Source organism: Rutidosis leptorrhynchoides, chromosome 9 (genome assembly GCF_046630445.1).
Source record: "Rutidosis leptorrhynchoides isolate AG116_Rl617_1_P2 chromosome 9, CSIRO_AGI_Rlap_v1, whole genome shotgun sequence".
In the NCBI taxonomy this organism is placed as follows: Eukaryota; Viridiplantae; Streptophyta; class Magnoliopsida; order Asterales; family Asteraceae; genus Rutidosis; species Rutidosis leptorrhynchoides.
Genome location: NC_092341.1, coordinates 296,185,385 through 296,198,046, shown reverse-complemented (window position 1 = coordinate 296,198,046; position 12,662 = coordinate 296,185,385). Strand labels below are relative to the sequence as shown.

The 12,662-nt window shown below is 30.6% G+C and overlaps 1 pseudogene; it reads right to left on the bottom strand.

Annotated features, from left to right (window-relative positions):
• Positions 1 to 6,093: 6,093 nt before the first annotated feature.
• Positions 6,094 to 12,662, bottom strand: part of LOC139868887 (uncharacterized) — a 68,346-nt pseudogene continuing 61,777 nt past the window's right edge.

The following is a 12,662-nucleotide window of genomic DNA, read 5'->3' as shown; positions in this document are numbered from 1 at the left end:
AAGTTTATCATAAATCAATAGTTCAATATAGCATTAGACCACAAGATTTCAGTTTAAAGTTGATTGATACCAAATATATCAATCGAAAGAGTTCCTGTTTGTAATATCGCGACTAAACAAAAGTTACCCCGTGACACTTTGTTATTCGTGTCGTTGAATCATTATTATGTATCCAAAGACCAACGGTCAAATGGACAGAGACGTTACTCTCAATAGCGTTATTCACAATAACTAAGTTTGCGTTATACAAAGCAATTAACGATATTATAGCAGAGATTTAGCATGACAAAGCACGTATTCAGCATAAATAATAATTGAGTACTTGTGTCTAAACGTAAAACAGTTATAAAAGTTGTGCATGTATTCTCAGCCCAAAAATATATATAAAAAGGGAGCTATGAAAACTCACGATACGATATTTCGTAGTAATTATGCATATGACGGCACTGAACAAGTGCAGAGTTGACCTCGGATTCACGAACCTATATCATTTGTATATTTATTAATATACATAATTGTAATCGAACAAGTTTATATATATTATTTCAATTGTTATATATTTCTATATATATATTTTTATATATATTCTATATATAAGTATTTATTTGATAAAATAATATTAATAATGATAATGAATAAAGAGTTGTATTATTTTGTAATAATAATATTCATAATGATAATGGTAATATTCATAAAATAATAATAATGATACTTAAAATAATGATGATATAAATAATGATAATGTTGGTAATAATGTTAATTTTAATAAAATGATACTTTTAAAATTATATAGATTTTTAATAAAAAAGATAATGATAATTTTTAATAATAATGATATTTTTAATAATAATACTAATTCTTAATAATAATGATAATTTTGATAATAACAATAATTTTAATAATAATGATAATAATACTAAAATAATGATTTTAGTCATAATGGTACTACTAATATTAACCTCAATGACAATACTAATAATAATACTAATAATAATAATACTAATAATAATAACAACTATAAAAATAATAATTTTACTGCTAATGATAATAATGATAATAAGTTTAATAATAACAATACTAATAGTTATATTAATAATAATAATGATAATATTAATAATAAAACTTATTTCATTAATAATAGTAATAATACTTATAAAGTTAGTAGTAATAATAATAATAATAATCATAATAATAATAATAATAATAATAATAATAATAATAATAATAATAATAATAATAATAATAATAATAATAATAATAATAATAATTTTAGGAAATTACCTTTGAAAGAATAGGCTTTAAAAAAAAAAATATTGCCACTGCCCGGGATCGAACCCGTGACCTCTCGCTCACCCGAACACACCCTTAACCATTGTGCTGTTTTTGTTTAGCTGAAGTATCCTAAAACAAAAATTATATAACCCGAATTTCTTTTTCTATTTTCTTCTTCATCTTTTTCTTATACAATTCAACCAGAGATCAAACTAAAATCGTATCTATGAATTTTAACTGGATTAAGACTTGACTTTTATTTATAAACGACCTGTGTTGGATTCCTTGTTCAACAAACAAAAATAAAATAAATAAAAATTTTACAGCAGTCGCTGAATGAAAAAAAAAATGAAGAACATAAAATCGATTTTTGAGATTGGGCTGTTTTGAGACCTCGATTCCTTCATGAAATATTTTCCAAATCACTCATAGAAACTGTTTGAATCATCAATTTAACTTAAACCTCAAAAACGAACTCAAATTTTGCTATGAACACTTCGGTTGACTTTTAAAAATTTAAATTTGACTTCTAAATTCGACATCAGTTTGAGGAATTGGATCGTGTAACTTTGCAGATAGTTTAGGTAGACGATTCCTAACAAAACTGCATTATTAGATTTTGAAATTCGATTCGAGTTCGAGGTTTTGGATAAATGGTTCAAGAACAGGGTACTGACAGTTTTAAAAAAAAATATAAATAATATATCTGTTAAAATTGATAATTGCTGAGAGGAAGTCGACTGATTTTTCAACAAACACGATAACCCATTGATTTATAGTGCAATAAAGATGTCGACTCAGATTGATCAAGAACAGAAAATAAATAATAAAAAAATTAAAAAGCAGATAGGAAATAAAAAAAATGGAAAGACAGGAACCAGAATTAGATCGACTGTTTTATAGTGATTATTGGGTCGACTAAATTCAAATCAAGGAAGAAATAAAAATAAAAAAAAATCAAAAAGCATATTTGTTAAATATATAACTGTTAGTACATTTTACTTGACTTTTCAATATATTTTTAATTGATATTATTTATTAACAAATATATTAATAATAATAATTTGATAATATTATTATTAATAATAAAAGTAATAATTTTGATAATAATAATAATAATAGAAATAATAATAATAAATAATTATAATGATAATGATAAATTATTATTCATGATAATAATAATAAATGGTATTGTTTTTATATTAATAATAATAACTATATTAATTATTAATGATAATGGTAATAATAATTATGATAATAATATTAATAATCATAATAATAACTAAAGTCAAAATTTTACTACTAATTATAATAATATTAATATTAATATTAATAATGGTATTAATAACTATAAAAATAATAATGCTAATCATGTAATAATTTACATGTATATATACAAATATAGAGTAGTTGATATATATATATATATATATATATATATATATATATATATATATATATATATATATATATATATATATATATACTTAGATTGATAATGTATCTATTTACAAATAGTTGTTCGTGAATCGTCGGAAACAGTCGAAGGATAATTGAATCTATATAAACAGTTTAAAAATTTTGAGGCTCAGTTTAACAGACTTTGCTTATCGTCTCAGAATTATTAAATCATATATAGATTTGGTTCAAATTAAGTCGAATTTTTTGGGTCATGACAGATGCTACAAGGCTTTGGCGTATTAAGAAAGCTTACTCATCTTCGTATTAGGACTAGTCTTTCCTAAGGCTCTGTTCTAGAGTCAAATTATAAATGAAAGGGAATGAAATGAAAGGAAATGAAAGGGAAGAGAGTTGGATCATTCCAATTTGGAAGGAAAGAATTGAAGGAAAATTAGGGGTGAGCAAAAATCCCGAAATACAGAAACCAAACTGGTACCGACGGGGATTCGGTTTCGGTTCTTGGTATTGAGAATTTTCGGTATTGGTATCGGTTCGGTATGGGAAAACCAAATCAAGAACCGATTTAAGGAATAATACAATTTATGGAAACCAAATGCTTGTATCTGCACTTGCCATTCATGTTTATATACGGAGTATAATATACTGGAAGTGAACAAATAAATTATTATATGGACGGTGCAATTTTATCGATCAAAAACAGTCATCTTTTTAAGGGAATTCAACATCAGTTACTTGTTTTGGAACCTCATCATCTCAAGTCTTAGTTTGGTACCTGTGTCATTCACTTTATAATCTATAATTAATCATCTTTATAATTCACATAATGGTTTATTGATTGTGATTAGCTTAGGAATCTATATTATATTACGATTATACTTTTAGCCAAAGAGTATACTTTAAGGGAGCACAAGAAAGCATTGACTTACATGTACGTATCTACGTATAGCATTGTATATTGTACTAGTATAATGACACGTAGAATTACGGGTTTGTTTAAACGAAACAGTATAATGATATATTGTATGTATTAAGTGAATGTAAATGCTAAGGTCATTTAGTTTAATGACCCGTGGGACCTTGATTATTTTTGAATTCTTCTATCATATTATATACCTTCATTTTAAATAGTCACAATATGATATGACGTATGTTATCGATTTTCATATTCTTGTTGTTTAACAAACATACAATAATAAAACATTTAAGGTGTGATAAATTTCATCATCAAACAACACATAAAAAAGAATTATTCTTTGAAAAAACCATTAACAATGACATGAAGGTTTGTACCTGCTTTTTGGAAACAAAAGGTTATTGGATAATATGGTGAAGATCGAGAAAAATAGTTGTAAATGTTTGTACATATTGAGAAAAAGAGTTGTGATAATATATGGTGGAGATGCTCCGAGATATATATTTATAAAACAATAATACCGTATTAAATATTAAATGATATTTTATTAAAAATTGTTGCCTTTCAAATCGTCATTCATATATTATCGGCATTTATTAGTTATTATTTTATATCTTTTTAAATTAGAATTAATATTAACATAATGTAAAAACATCATCATTATGAAAATTAAAGTGTAATTAGTGAAAGGATAACATAATCATTTTAGAGTTTTATATTTATTTTTATTTTGTATTTTTTTAATTAAAATAATATAAATATTAATATAAAATAATGACATCAACATTATGAAAATTAAAGGTAACAAAAAATTACGGAGTAATAATTTATTTAAGTTATTATATCATTAGTTATTATAAGTACATGTTTTTAATTATTAAATAATTAGGATTAATGACATCATCTAAGTGACTTAGATTTTTTTCTTTTGATTTTTGATTTTTTTCTTAACAAAAGAATTAGCCTAATAATAACATCATCATTATAGGATTTTAATAGAAACTATAGATACAATAAAGAGTATACTTCAATTAATGAATTTACTTGTTAATTATGCATATGATTTTAAAGGTGTATTTCCCAGTCTTCTTATAACATTTACTTAAATGTAGCCAAGAATTCGGAACCATTCGGTATTATAGCGAAAATACAGGTACCGATACCAAACCGGTACCGTTTTCTTAATTCGATATGGTATTCGGTTCTTGATTTTGGAAAATTTCAGTTTTAATACTTTCAATTTCGGTACGGTTCAGTACGGTATCCGTACCGATCTCATCCCTAAGGAAAATGCACAAAAATAATCCATCCCCTACATTTCCTTTCCACCGTCTTAAAACTCTGGAACACCATTCATTTTTAATTTCCCCTCACTTCCATTATTTTCTCTTCAAAACAAAACTTGAGAACAAAGCATAAAGCTTTTGACACCCAACTTTATGCTAACAATGAAATTATAAGATCAAATTTAATCAAGAAATTGTTAATTGGAAGCTTCATAACTAACAATGGAGTATTATGTATACTTACTCATCTCTGTTTTTGGCGATTCTGATAATACAAAACAAAAAATAGAACTTCTCTCTCAAAAAATGGATGCTGCCTGATAATAGAATCCAGCGGCTTTTTTTCATAAATTGGTTCATCATGATCACCTGATTTCGATTGTTGGATGATAAGGTTGAGGAATTAAAGGGATAAGCAACGAATTATATTTGAATTTGAATTTGAAATCAATCGGGATGAGCTAAAAAAAAGAGGCGTATAAATTAGTTTCGCTTCATTACCCTTACTGAATTTGTTATAATTTAAATTAGTTATAATTTAATGAATCTTGATAAAAACTCATCCGACAACTACAAAGTGTTCTCACCAAAATATATATATATATATATATATATATATATATATATATATATATATATATATATATATATATATATATATATATATATATATATATATATATATAAACAAGTATAATAAACAACCACTCTAACTACATAATGTTGATGGTTCCGTCCTTTTTAACGCGATATTCCTGGCGTTAAAAACGTGTGGGTCATTAGGTACAATAGGTACTAACCACGTGTATCCAAACACACCCGCAGCAACGCGTTTTTAAATCTATAAATACATAACGCTTTGTTAAATAATAATATGCAACCCGAAAGGCCCCGTAACATCGCGCGGGCCAATCCTACTAGTTTAATATCAAGCATCAAACATTTAAACATGTTACACATTTCAGCCAAATTCTGACCTGTACATTAGAATAGAAATACCGTAACTGTAATAACGGGAATAAAATGGAATTATCACGCCCTCTTAAAATAAACAAAATTAAATTGAATTAAAATGGGCCAAAAAACTATGTTATATTTCCTAAACCACTGTTTAAGCATTTTCTATACCTGGGGATATTAACTATATTATATTAATCAATATTAAAAAGGTGGATGTTTAACAAAACATTTATAATTTATATTCTATACCACTATATTTGCAAATGTTAACTGCCTATAAAATAACATCTTCTCATCACTTTCATCTAATCCAACTGAATCATCTCCACCATCATACTCCATAACCATACTCATTCTATCATCATCATTATCATCATCATCAAACAACCCGTACCTAGGTTTTTGTTCTTCCATTGTTTCCATCTCAGCTTCAATAATAGCTTCCATTTGAGCCCGTTCTTTATCTCTCAGATACGTTTTATACAAAAATAATTAAATAAAGCAACACAATGCCATTAGAACACCGATTGAAACGTAGAGCGCTTTAGCCAATGATGTTGCGTTACCTCGCTCTGTTTCAATACTTTCAGAACCTTTTTCAATTGGTATGTAACCGTACACGTGTTGGGCTAATAAGTCGACAAGAGGAGGAGCAAATGAGGCTAGTATTGACTCGAACGACCTGTCTAATGCGTAGATGCTCGTTCGTGATATCTCTGGTACAATTTCTGCAAAAATAGGACTGTAGATACAATGTTAGTATTACATATCTTAGAAGTGCAGGCCAATCCAAGTTGATAAGGATATAGGGTGACAAGATGGGCAGGTCAGATAACGGGTCAATTTTCTGTACACCATGGGTTGACCCCTTCCATATATAGAAAATCTTTTTTTAAAGTAAAAACTAATCCAAATTGAGCAATAAGTAATTTGGTCAATACTATCACCTCTGTCACAAAACATACATGTGGCAAACTAGGCGGGTCATACAGGTTGGTGCATCTCAAAAGTGAAAATGTGTATATTATTGCTTGCCAAAACAGATTGAATTGGTTTAACCCAAGGTTGCATTAATAGTTAATCAGGATTAATCGACCGGAACCTTGTACGGATTTACCGCCCAAATCGGAGATTAATCGGATTGAACTTTTTATACATTTAAATAATATATTTCAAAATTGTATGCGTAAATATAGAAGAAAAACCATAGACATAAACATGACGCAATTATTCACTTGTCCAAAAACTCTAAAATTTTAATTTGAATTCATATTAGACTTTAACCATTTGACCGACTAAATTCAACTTTGACCAACTAAATCCGATACGAATCCATTGATTTGTTGGCCGATTAATTATACGAATTTTGAAAAAATCTAATCGACCTGCTTCTAAAGAGGATTAGTCTGGGATTTTTCGGATCTTTAAAACAGTTAGTTAACCTAAATGTGCATTTCACAAACAATATTAAACTTATAATAATCATATGTAATAAAGAAATAATTTAGGAGGTTGTCAGCATTTGAATACACATTACTGAGTACAAGCTAACTTTTTTATGTTCAATTAATTTCCCACTTATTGTTCTGCTACTCCTTGACGTTAGTCAGTTATCTCGTTAGATACAAAGTGGGATACTTTAAAGTGATGGATCGAAACTTGTACTTCTAGGAAAACACAATGTCAAGAGAACGGGTCAAGAAAATTACTTGTTTGTGGCTGGCCCATTCCATGAAATGAAAAATCCCATAAGAGTGCTCCCAATGAAGACACTTCTTCATCTTAGTCCTCAGCGACACATCAGCACTTTCTTTCCACTTCCTTCTCAGGACTAAACCCATGACTAAACACTTCTAACCATGACACTCCTTCCTTCATTTTTTTTTTTAATTTTTAAATTTTTTATTTTTTCAAAAATAATATTAATTTACTTATATATATTAAATAATAAATATTTAATAACATAAAACTAAAATTTCATTGATAATTAAAAAAAACATTACAAATAATTAAAATTAAAACATAGAATTTAAAATAAAATTACATAAACACTTAATAATTATTCGTCTTCGTCTTCGTCTTCGTCATCGTTAACGTGTGAAGGTCCCGCCTCATCTTGATTGTTTGGATTTCTTGTTGGATCATGTCGAATTCGATAATTAGGTGGAATATTATAAACGTGTTCTACAAGCACATCTCTTAGTAGTCGATGAATGCCCACATCTCTTAATTCCGCGTCCGCCCGGATACGCGCGTCAACCTTTTCTTGGAATGTTCCTCGTGCACGTCGAATCGGACGATAATTCTCTTCAAGTCCACAAAATGCACGGTCGTTGTCCTCGGTTATGATATTGTTTAATATCACACATGTTAACATAATCCTTCTAATTTTTCGTATATAATATGGTCTTGTCGGATGTTGAACAATCGTCCATCGACCTTGTAGTATTCCAAATGCTCGTTCAATATCTTTTCTTGACGATTCTTGATACCTCTTGAACTTTGATTGTTTTGGATCAATCGGATTTCTGAACGACTTAACTAGTGTGGACCATTCTGGGTAAATTCCATCCGCCAAATAATTACCCTTATCAAACGTACACCCATTCACCGTAAACGTGCACGGTGGAGCCTCGCCGGCTAATAAGTCGTTAAACAAATCATATTGATTAAGTACATTGATATCATTATTTGATCCCGCAGTACCAAAAAAAGCGTGCCAAAACCATCCATCATAAGACGCTACTGCTTCAAGTATAATTGACGGGTAACCATGGTCACCTCGTGTATAATGACCCTTCCAACATTCTGGACAATTTCTCCATCTCCAATGCATACAATCGATGCTTCCTAACATCCCCGAAAATCCATGTATTTGAGCATGTTTAGTGGTCAAACGTTGCACATCTTTTGCAGTTGGTTTTCTCAAATATTCTGTTGCGTACACGTGAAAAATACATTTGCAAAATTTGTTTAAACAATCATATGAGGTTTGTTCACCCATATGCAAATAATCGTCAAAAAGATCGGCCATCGCAGCATACGCTTGTTGACGTATGGCTGATGTTACTTTTTGAACAATATTAAAACCAAGTAGCCCACAAGCATCACGTCTTTGATGAAAATAAGTAAAATAATCAGGAATCGGAGTTTGGAAAAAATTCATTATACCTTGACATATACGAAGAAACAAAGGTTTGCGTGTGACGCCCCGTACAAAACCATCATGTACGAATCGTCAACAACAGGTCCATTACACGGTATAATACTACATGCTGTTTTAAAACGAGTTTTGCATTCATGAAAAGATAACGTTTTACAAAAGATAGCTTGACACAAAGGTCGTTACAAAGCCATTATTCAAAATAACATATGTTGCAAATGAAAAATAAAAGTTCCATGATTGAGACATCTCTAAGTAATGCAGCGGAAGTCTAACACAGTGAGTCTGTAACAGCAAGTCTATAACACCAAGACTATAACAGCAAGTCTAACAGTGGAAGCAACAACGTCTAAGCACCTGAGAAACACATGCTTAAAAAGTCAACACGATCGTTGGTGAGCTATAGTTTGTTTGTAATCAGTAATGTAATGTAGACCACGAGATTTCAGTGCTTCAACCAGCAGTTTAAATCAGTATTTCAAATCAGTATGATAAAGTATATGCTTATCTGTGGGCACCCGGTAACTAACTTAACGTAATAATAATACCCCCTAAAAGTACATTTGGCGAGTGCGTATATTCTCGAAGTATCAAACACCCATTAAATGCTAGCGCGACTTGCCCGAGTGGGGATGTCAAACCCTATGGATCCATATATAATATTCGCATTCACCAGTTCAAAAACCAATGATTAAACGTTACCGTGATAAGGGGAATCTTTGTGCCGTTATATCACCCACACATATATAAAGTTTAAGTACTCGTGTCTAGTACGTAAAAACATAAAAAGCGCATGTATTCTCAGTCCCAAAAATAGTAAAGTAAAAAAGGAAGCTATAACTCACAGTTAATGTGCGGTAAAAGTCGCTATGAAAAGTATGCAAGTAGTAAGTCGGTCCGAAAGGTCCTCAACCTAAGTCAAAGGTTACTAGGTCAGTATATTGTCCCCAAAAGTTTAAAAGTGAATAAGTTAAGCCTTAAGTATCATCATCATCATCATCATCATTCGTAAAAGCTAAAGTAAGTTTTCAACAAGTATAGAGATCGAAACAAAAGGCTGAATTTGGACAGCTGTTACGACCTCTATAGAAAACGAAAAGACGCGTGGTCAGTGGCCAAGGCTCCGTATGTGAGTCCTCTAATCGCTGTTCAATTTTCAGATCCTAACCCGATGTCGTTTGACCGTGGCGACGGTTCAAGCACGAGTAGGTCAGAATTTTCAGCACGTCGTTACAAAGGCGTAGTGACTTTCGGAAGGCTATAAATCCTAAACCATATTTAAAATTTAGGTGAGTCTTGAACAAAAAGTCATCTACTCGAAACGAACTATCTGAAAATCAATTTTCCAGAAGTCCAGGAGTCTGATCAGACTCTGAAAAACAGTAAACAAGTGCTCCGGTGGGTTTCTTGGTGCTTGATGCTCATCACGGTTCTCATCCTTGATGCGTGTAAGCTTCAAGTGTACAACTCTTTGATGTTTTAGCATCACTTTGATCAAGTTTCAACCATCAACACACAACTAAGAGTAAAAGCTAACATTCTACAAGTTTTGAACATCAAGGTTGCCTCTTTATTGCATAAACGCCATAAAGCTTCAACCTTTGTCCTTTTGACACAAGTTTTATGCATCTTCATCATATGAGATGATGAAGACTTGATATTTATCATCACAACAATCACAAAAAGATTCCAAGTAAGTGAGATCTACAATGATAACTTAGATCTCAAGTATTAAGAAAACCCTAAGCTAGAATGCTTGGATCTTTACAAGATTAATGAGACCATAAGCTAGAAAGCTAAGATCTAGTGAAAGTAATGAGACCATAAGCTAAAAAGCTTAGATCTTTAACAAAATAATGAAACCCTAAGCTAGAAAGCTTGGATCTTTAATGTTCTTGAAGATCCTTAAAGCAAATGCTAGATCTACAAGTTACATGAAGATCATAAACACAAGTTTTGATCTTCTTAACAAAATAAAGAGATCATAAGCTAAAAAACTTAGATCCAACAAAGTAAATGAAGATTCAAAGCTAGAAAGCTTGAATCGTTCATGTTTTTGAAGAATTCAAATCAAAGTTTGAATCTACAAGATATAACAAGATCAAGAAGCTAAAAAGCTTGATCTTATGATGATGATGATGATGATGTCGTGTACATGAAGAAGAGAAGAAGAAGAAAATTTAAGACTTACACTTTTTAGAGTGAGAAAGACTAGAGAGAAAATTAGAGAGTAAGTGTGTCTAAAATGTGAATGAGATCAAGTGTAAAATGGAAGGAATAAGCTTGGTATTTATAGTGGGGAGGGTGGTGTTTGGCCGTGGGTATGGGGGGATAAAAGGGGGACAACTTTTATTTTTTGGTTAGTGGTGGTCTAAAGGTGGTGCTAGTTGTTAGGATCCCATGCAACATGTATGGTAATGGTGAACAAAAATGCTAGTATGTTGGCTCTTATTAATGGGTATTTGTCTTTCATATGAGTGGGTAATTAACTTATTAAAATTGGGCTAATTAAATGGTCCATTAGCTAGAGTAGGGTGGGCTAAAGTCCAACAAGGTAAAAAGTCCAACAAGACTAACTAGTATGCATTAGTAAATTACTAAGCATAATTAAGCATCCAATAACCCAAGTAATTGTTATTAGAAAATAACAATTAGTATTATGTAGTCATAATATTCCAATTATGACCAAAGTTAAACGTGTACCAAGTACATAGCTCGTTTCAAACGTCAAGTGACACCAACGGTCGTAAAAGCATTCGTGGATCAAGTTAAGTGATTAACCACTTAATAGCACGTTGTAAGATTTTAACCAAAGTAATTATCATGAAATAAGATCCCAGAGCATAAACTCGCTCAGTACGCACAAATACGCAGTTTCGCAGAAAGTAACAAGCACAAAAGTAAGTCGAAAAAGTCGGGTCGTTACATTACCCACCTGTTAATGAAAATTTCGTCCCGAAATTTTGAGAAGTGACCTACAACGGTACCGAATTTAAAAAAGAAGGAGCGTATCAAAGTTCCGAGAGACTCGTGGGCTCAGAAGTGAACTATTTACCTTAAAAGGTACTTGGGCGTATAAAAGTAAGAATAGGCATATGCCATTAATTAAGTCTCTTGTCCTAAGAGAGCAACAAATTGATTTCGTTTCTGGTTAACATGAGTATGTCATCTGAATATATACCCACCAAACGAAAGATGATGTTTTTAGCCTTATAGGCATCTTCAGTAAACTGGATGCATGAAATGCATCATGAATGTTACAACTCATCTAAAACATTGAGCTTTTATGTCGCAATACAAAGCTGACAGATAGAAAAACATGGTGATCACAACATACTGCGTGTGAACTTATCCTTGGATGGAATGAAAGCACAGTTCCATAATGTAACTATATCCTTTCAGTTAGATGCTGAAGTTAGGGTTAACATCAATTAGAACAACATATAGTTGCAACCAACGAAGGAAGGAATATATAGAGTAACCACATCAGTTTTATAGACGTTTTAAGCAGTCCCTTCCAAGAGGATAACAAGATTCATAGATTCTTAAAGTATTTTACATTACATTTTCGAAAGAAAATCACACGAAAGGTGTGATCTTTGAACGAGAGTGAGCTCTTCGAGCTGGTTGATCTGAATTTATCCTT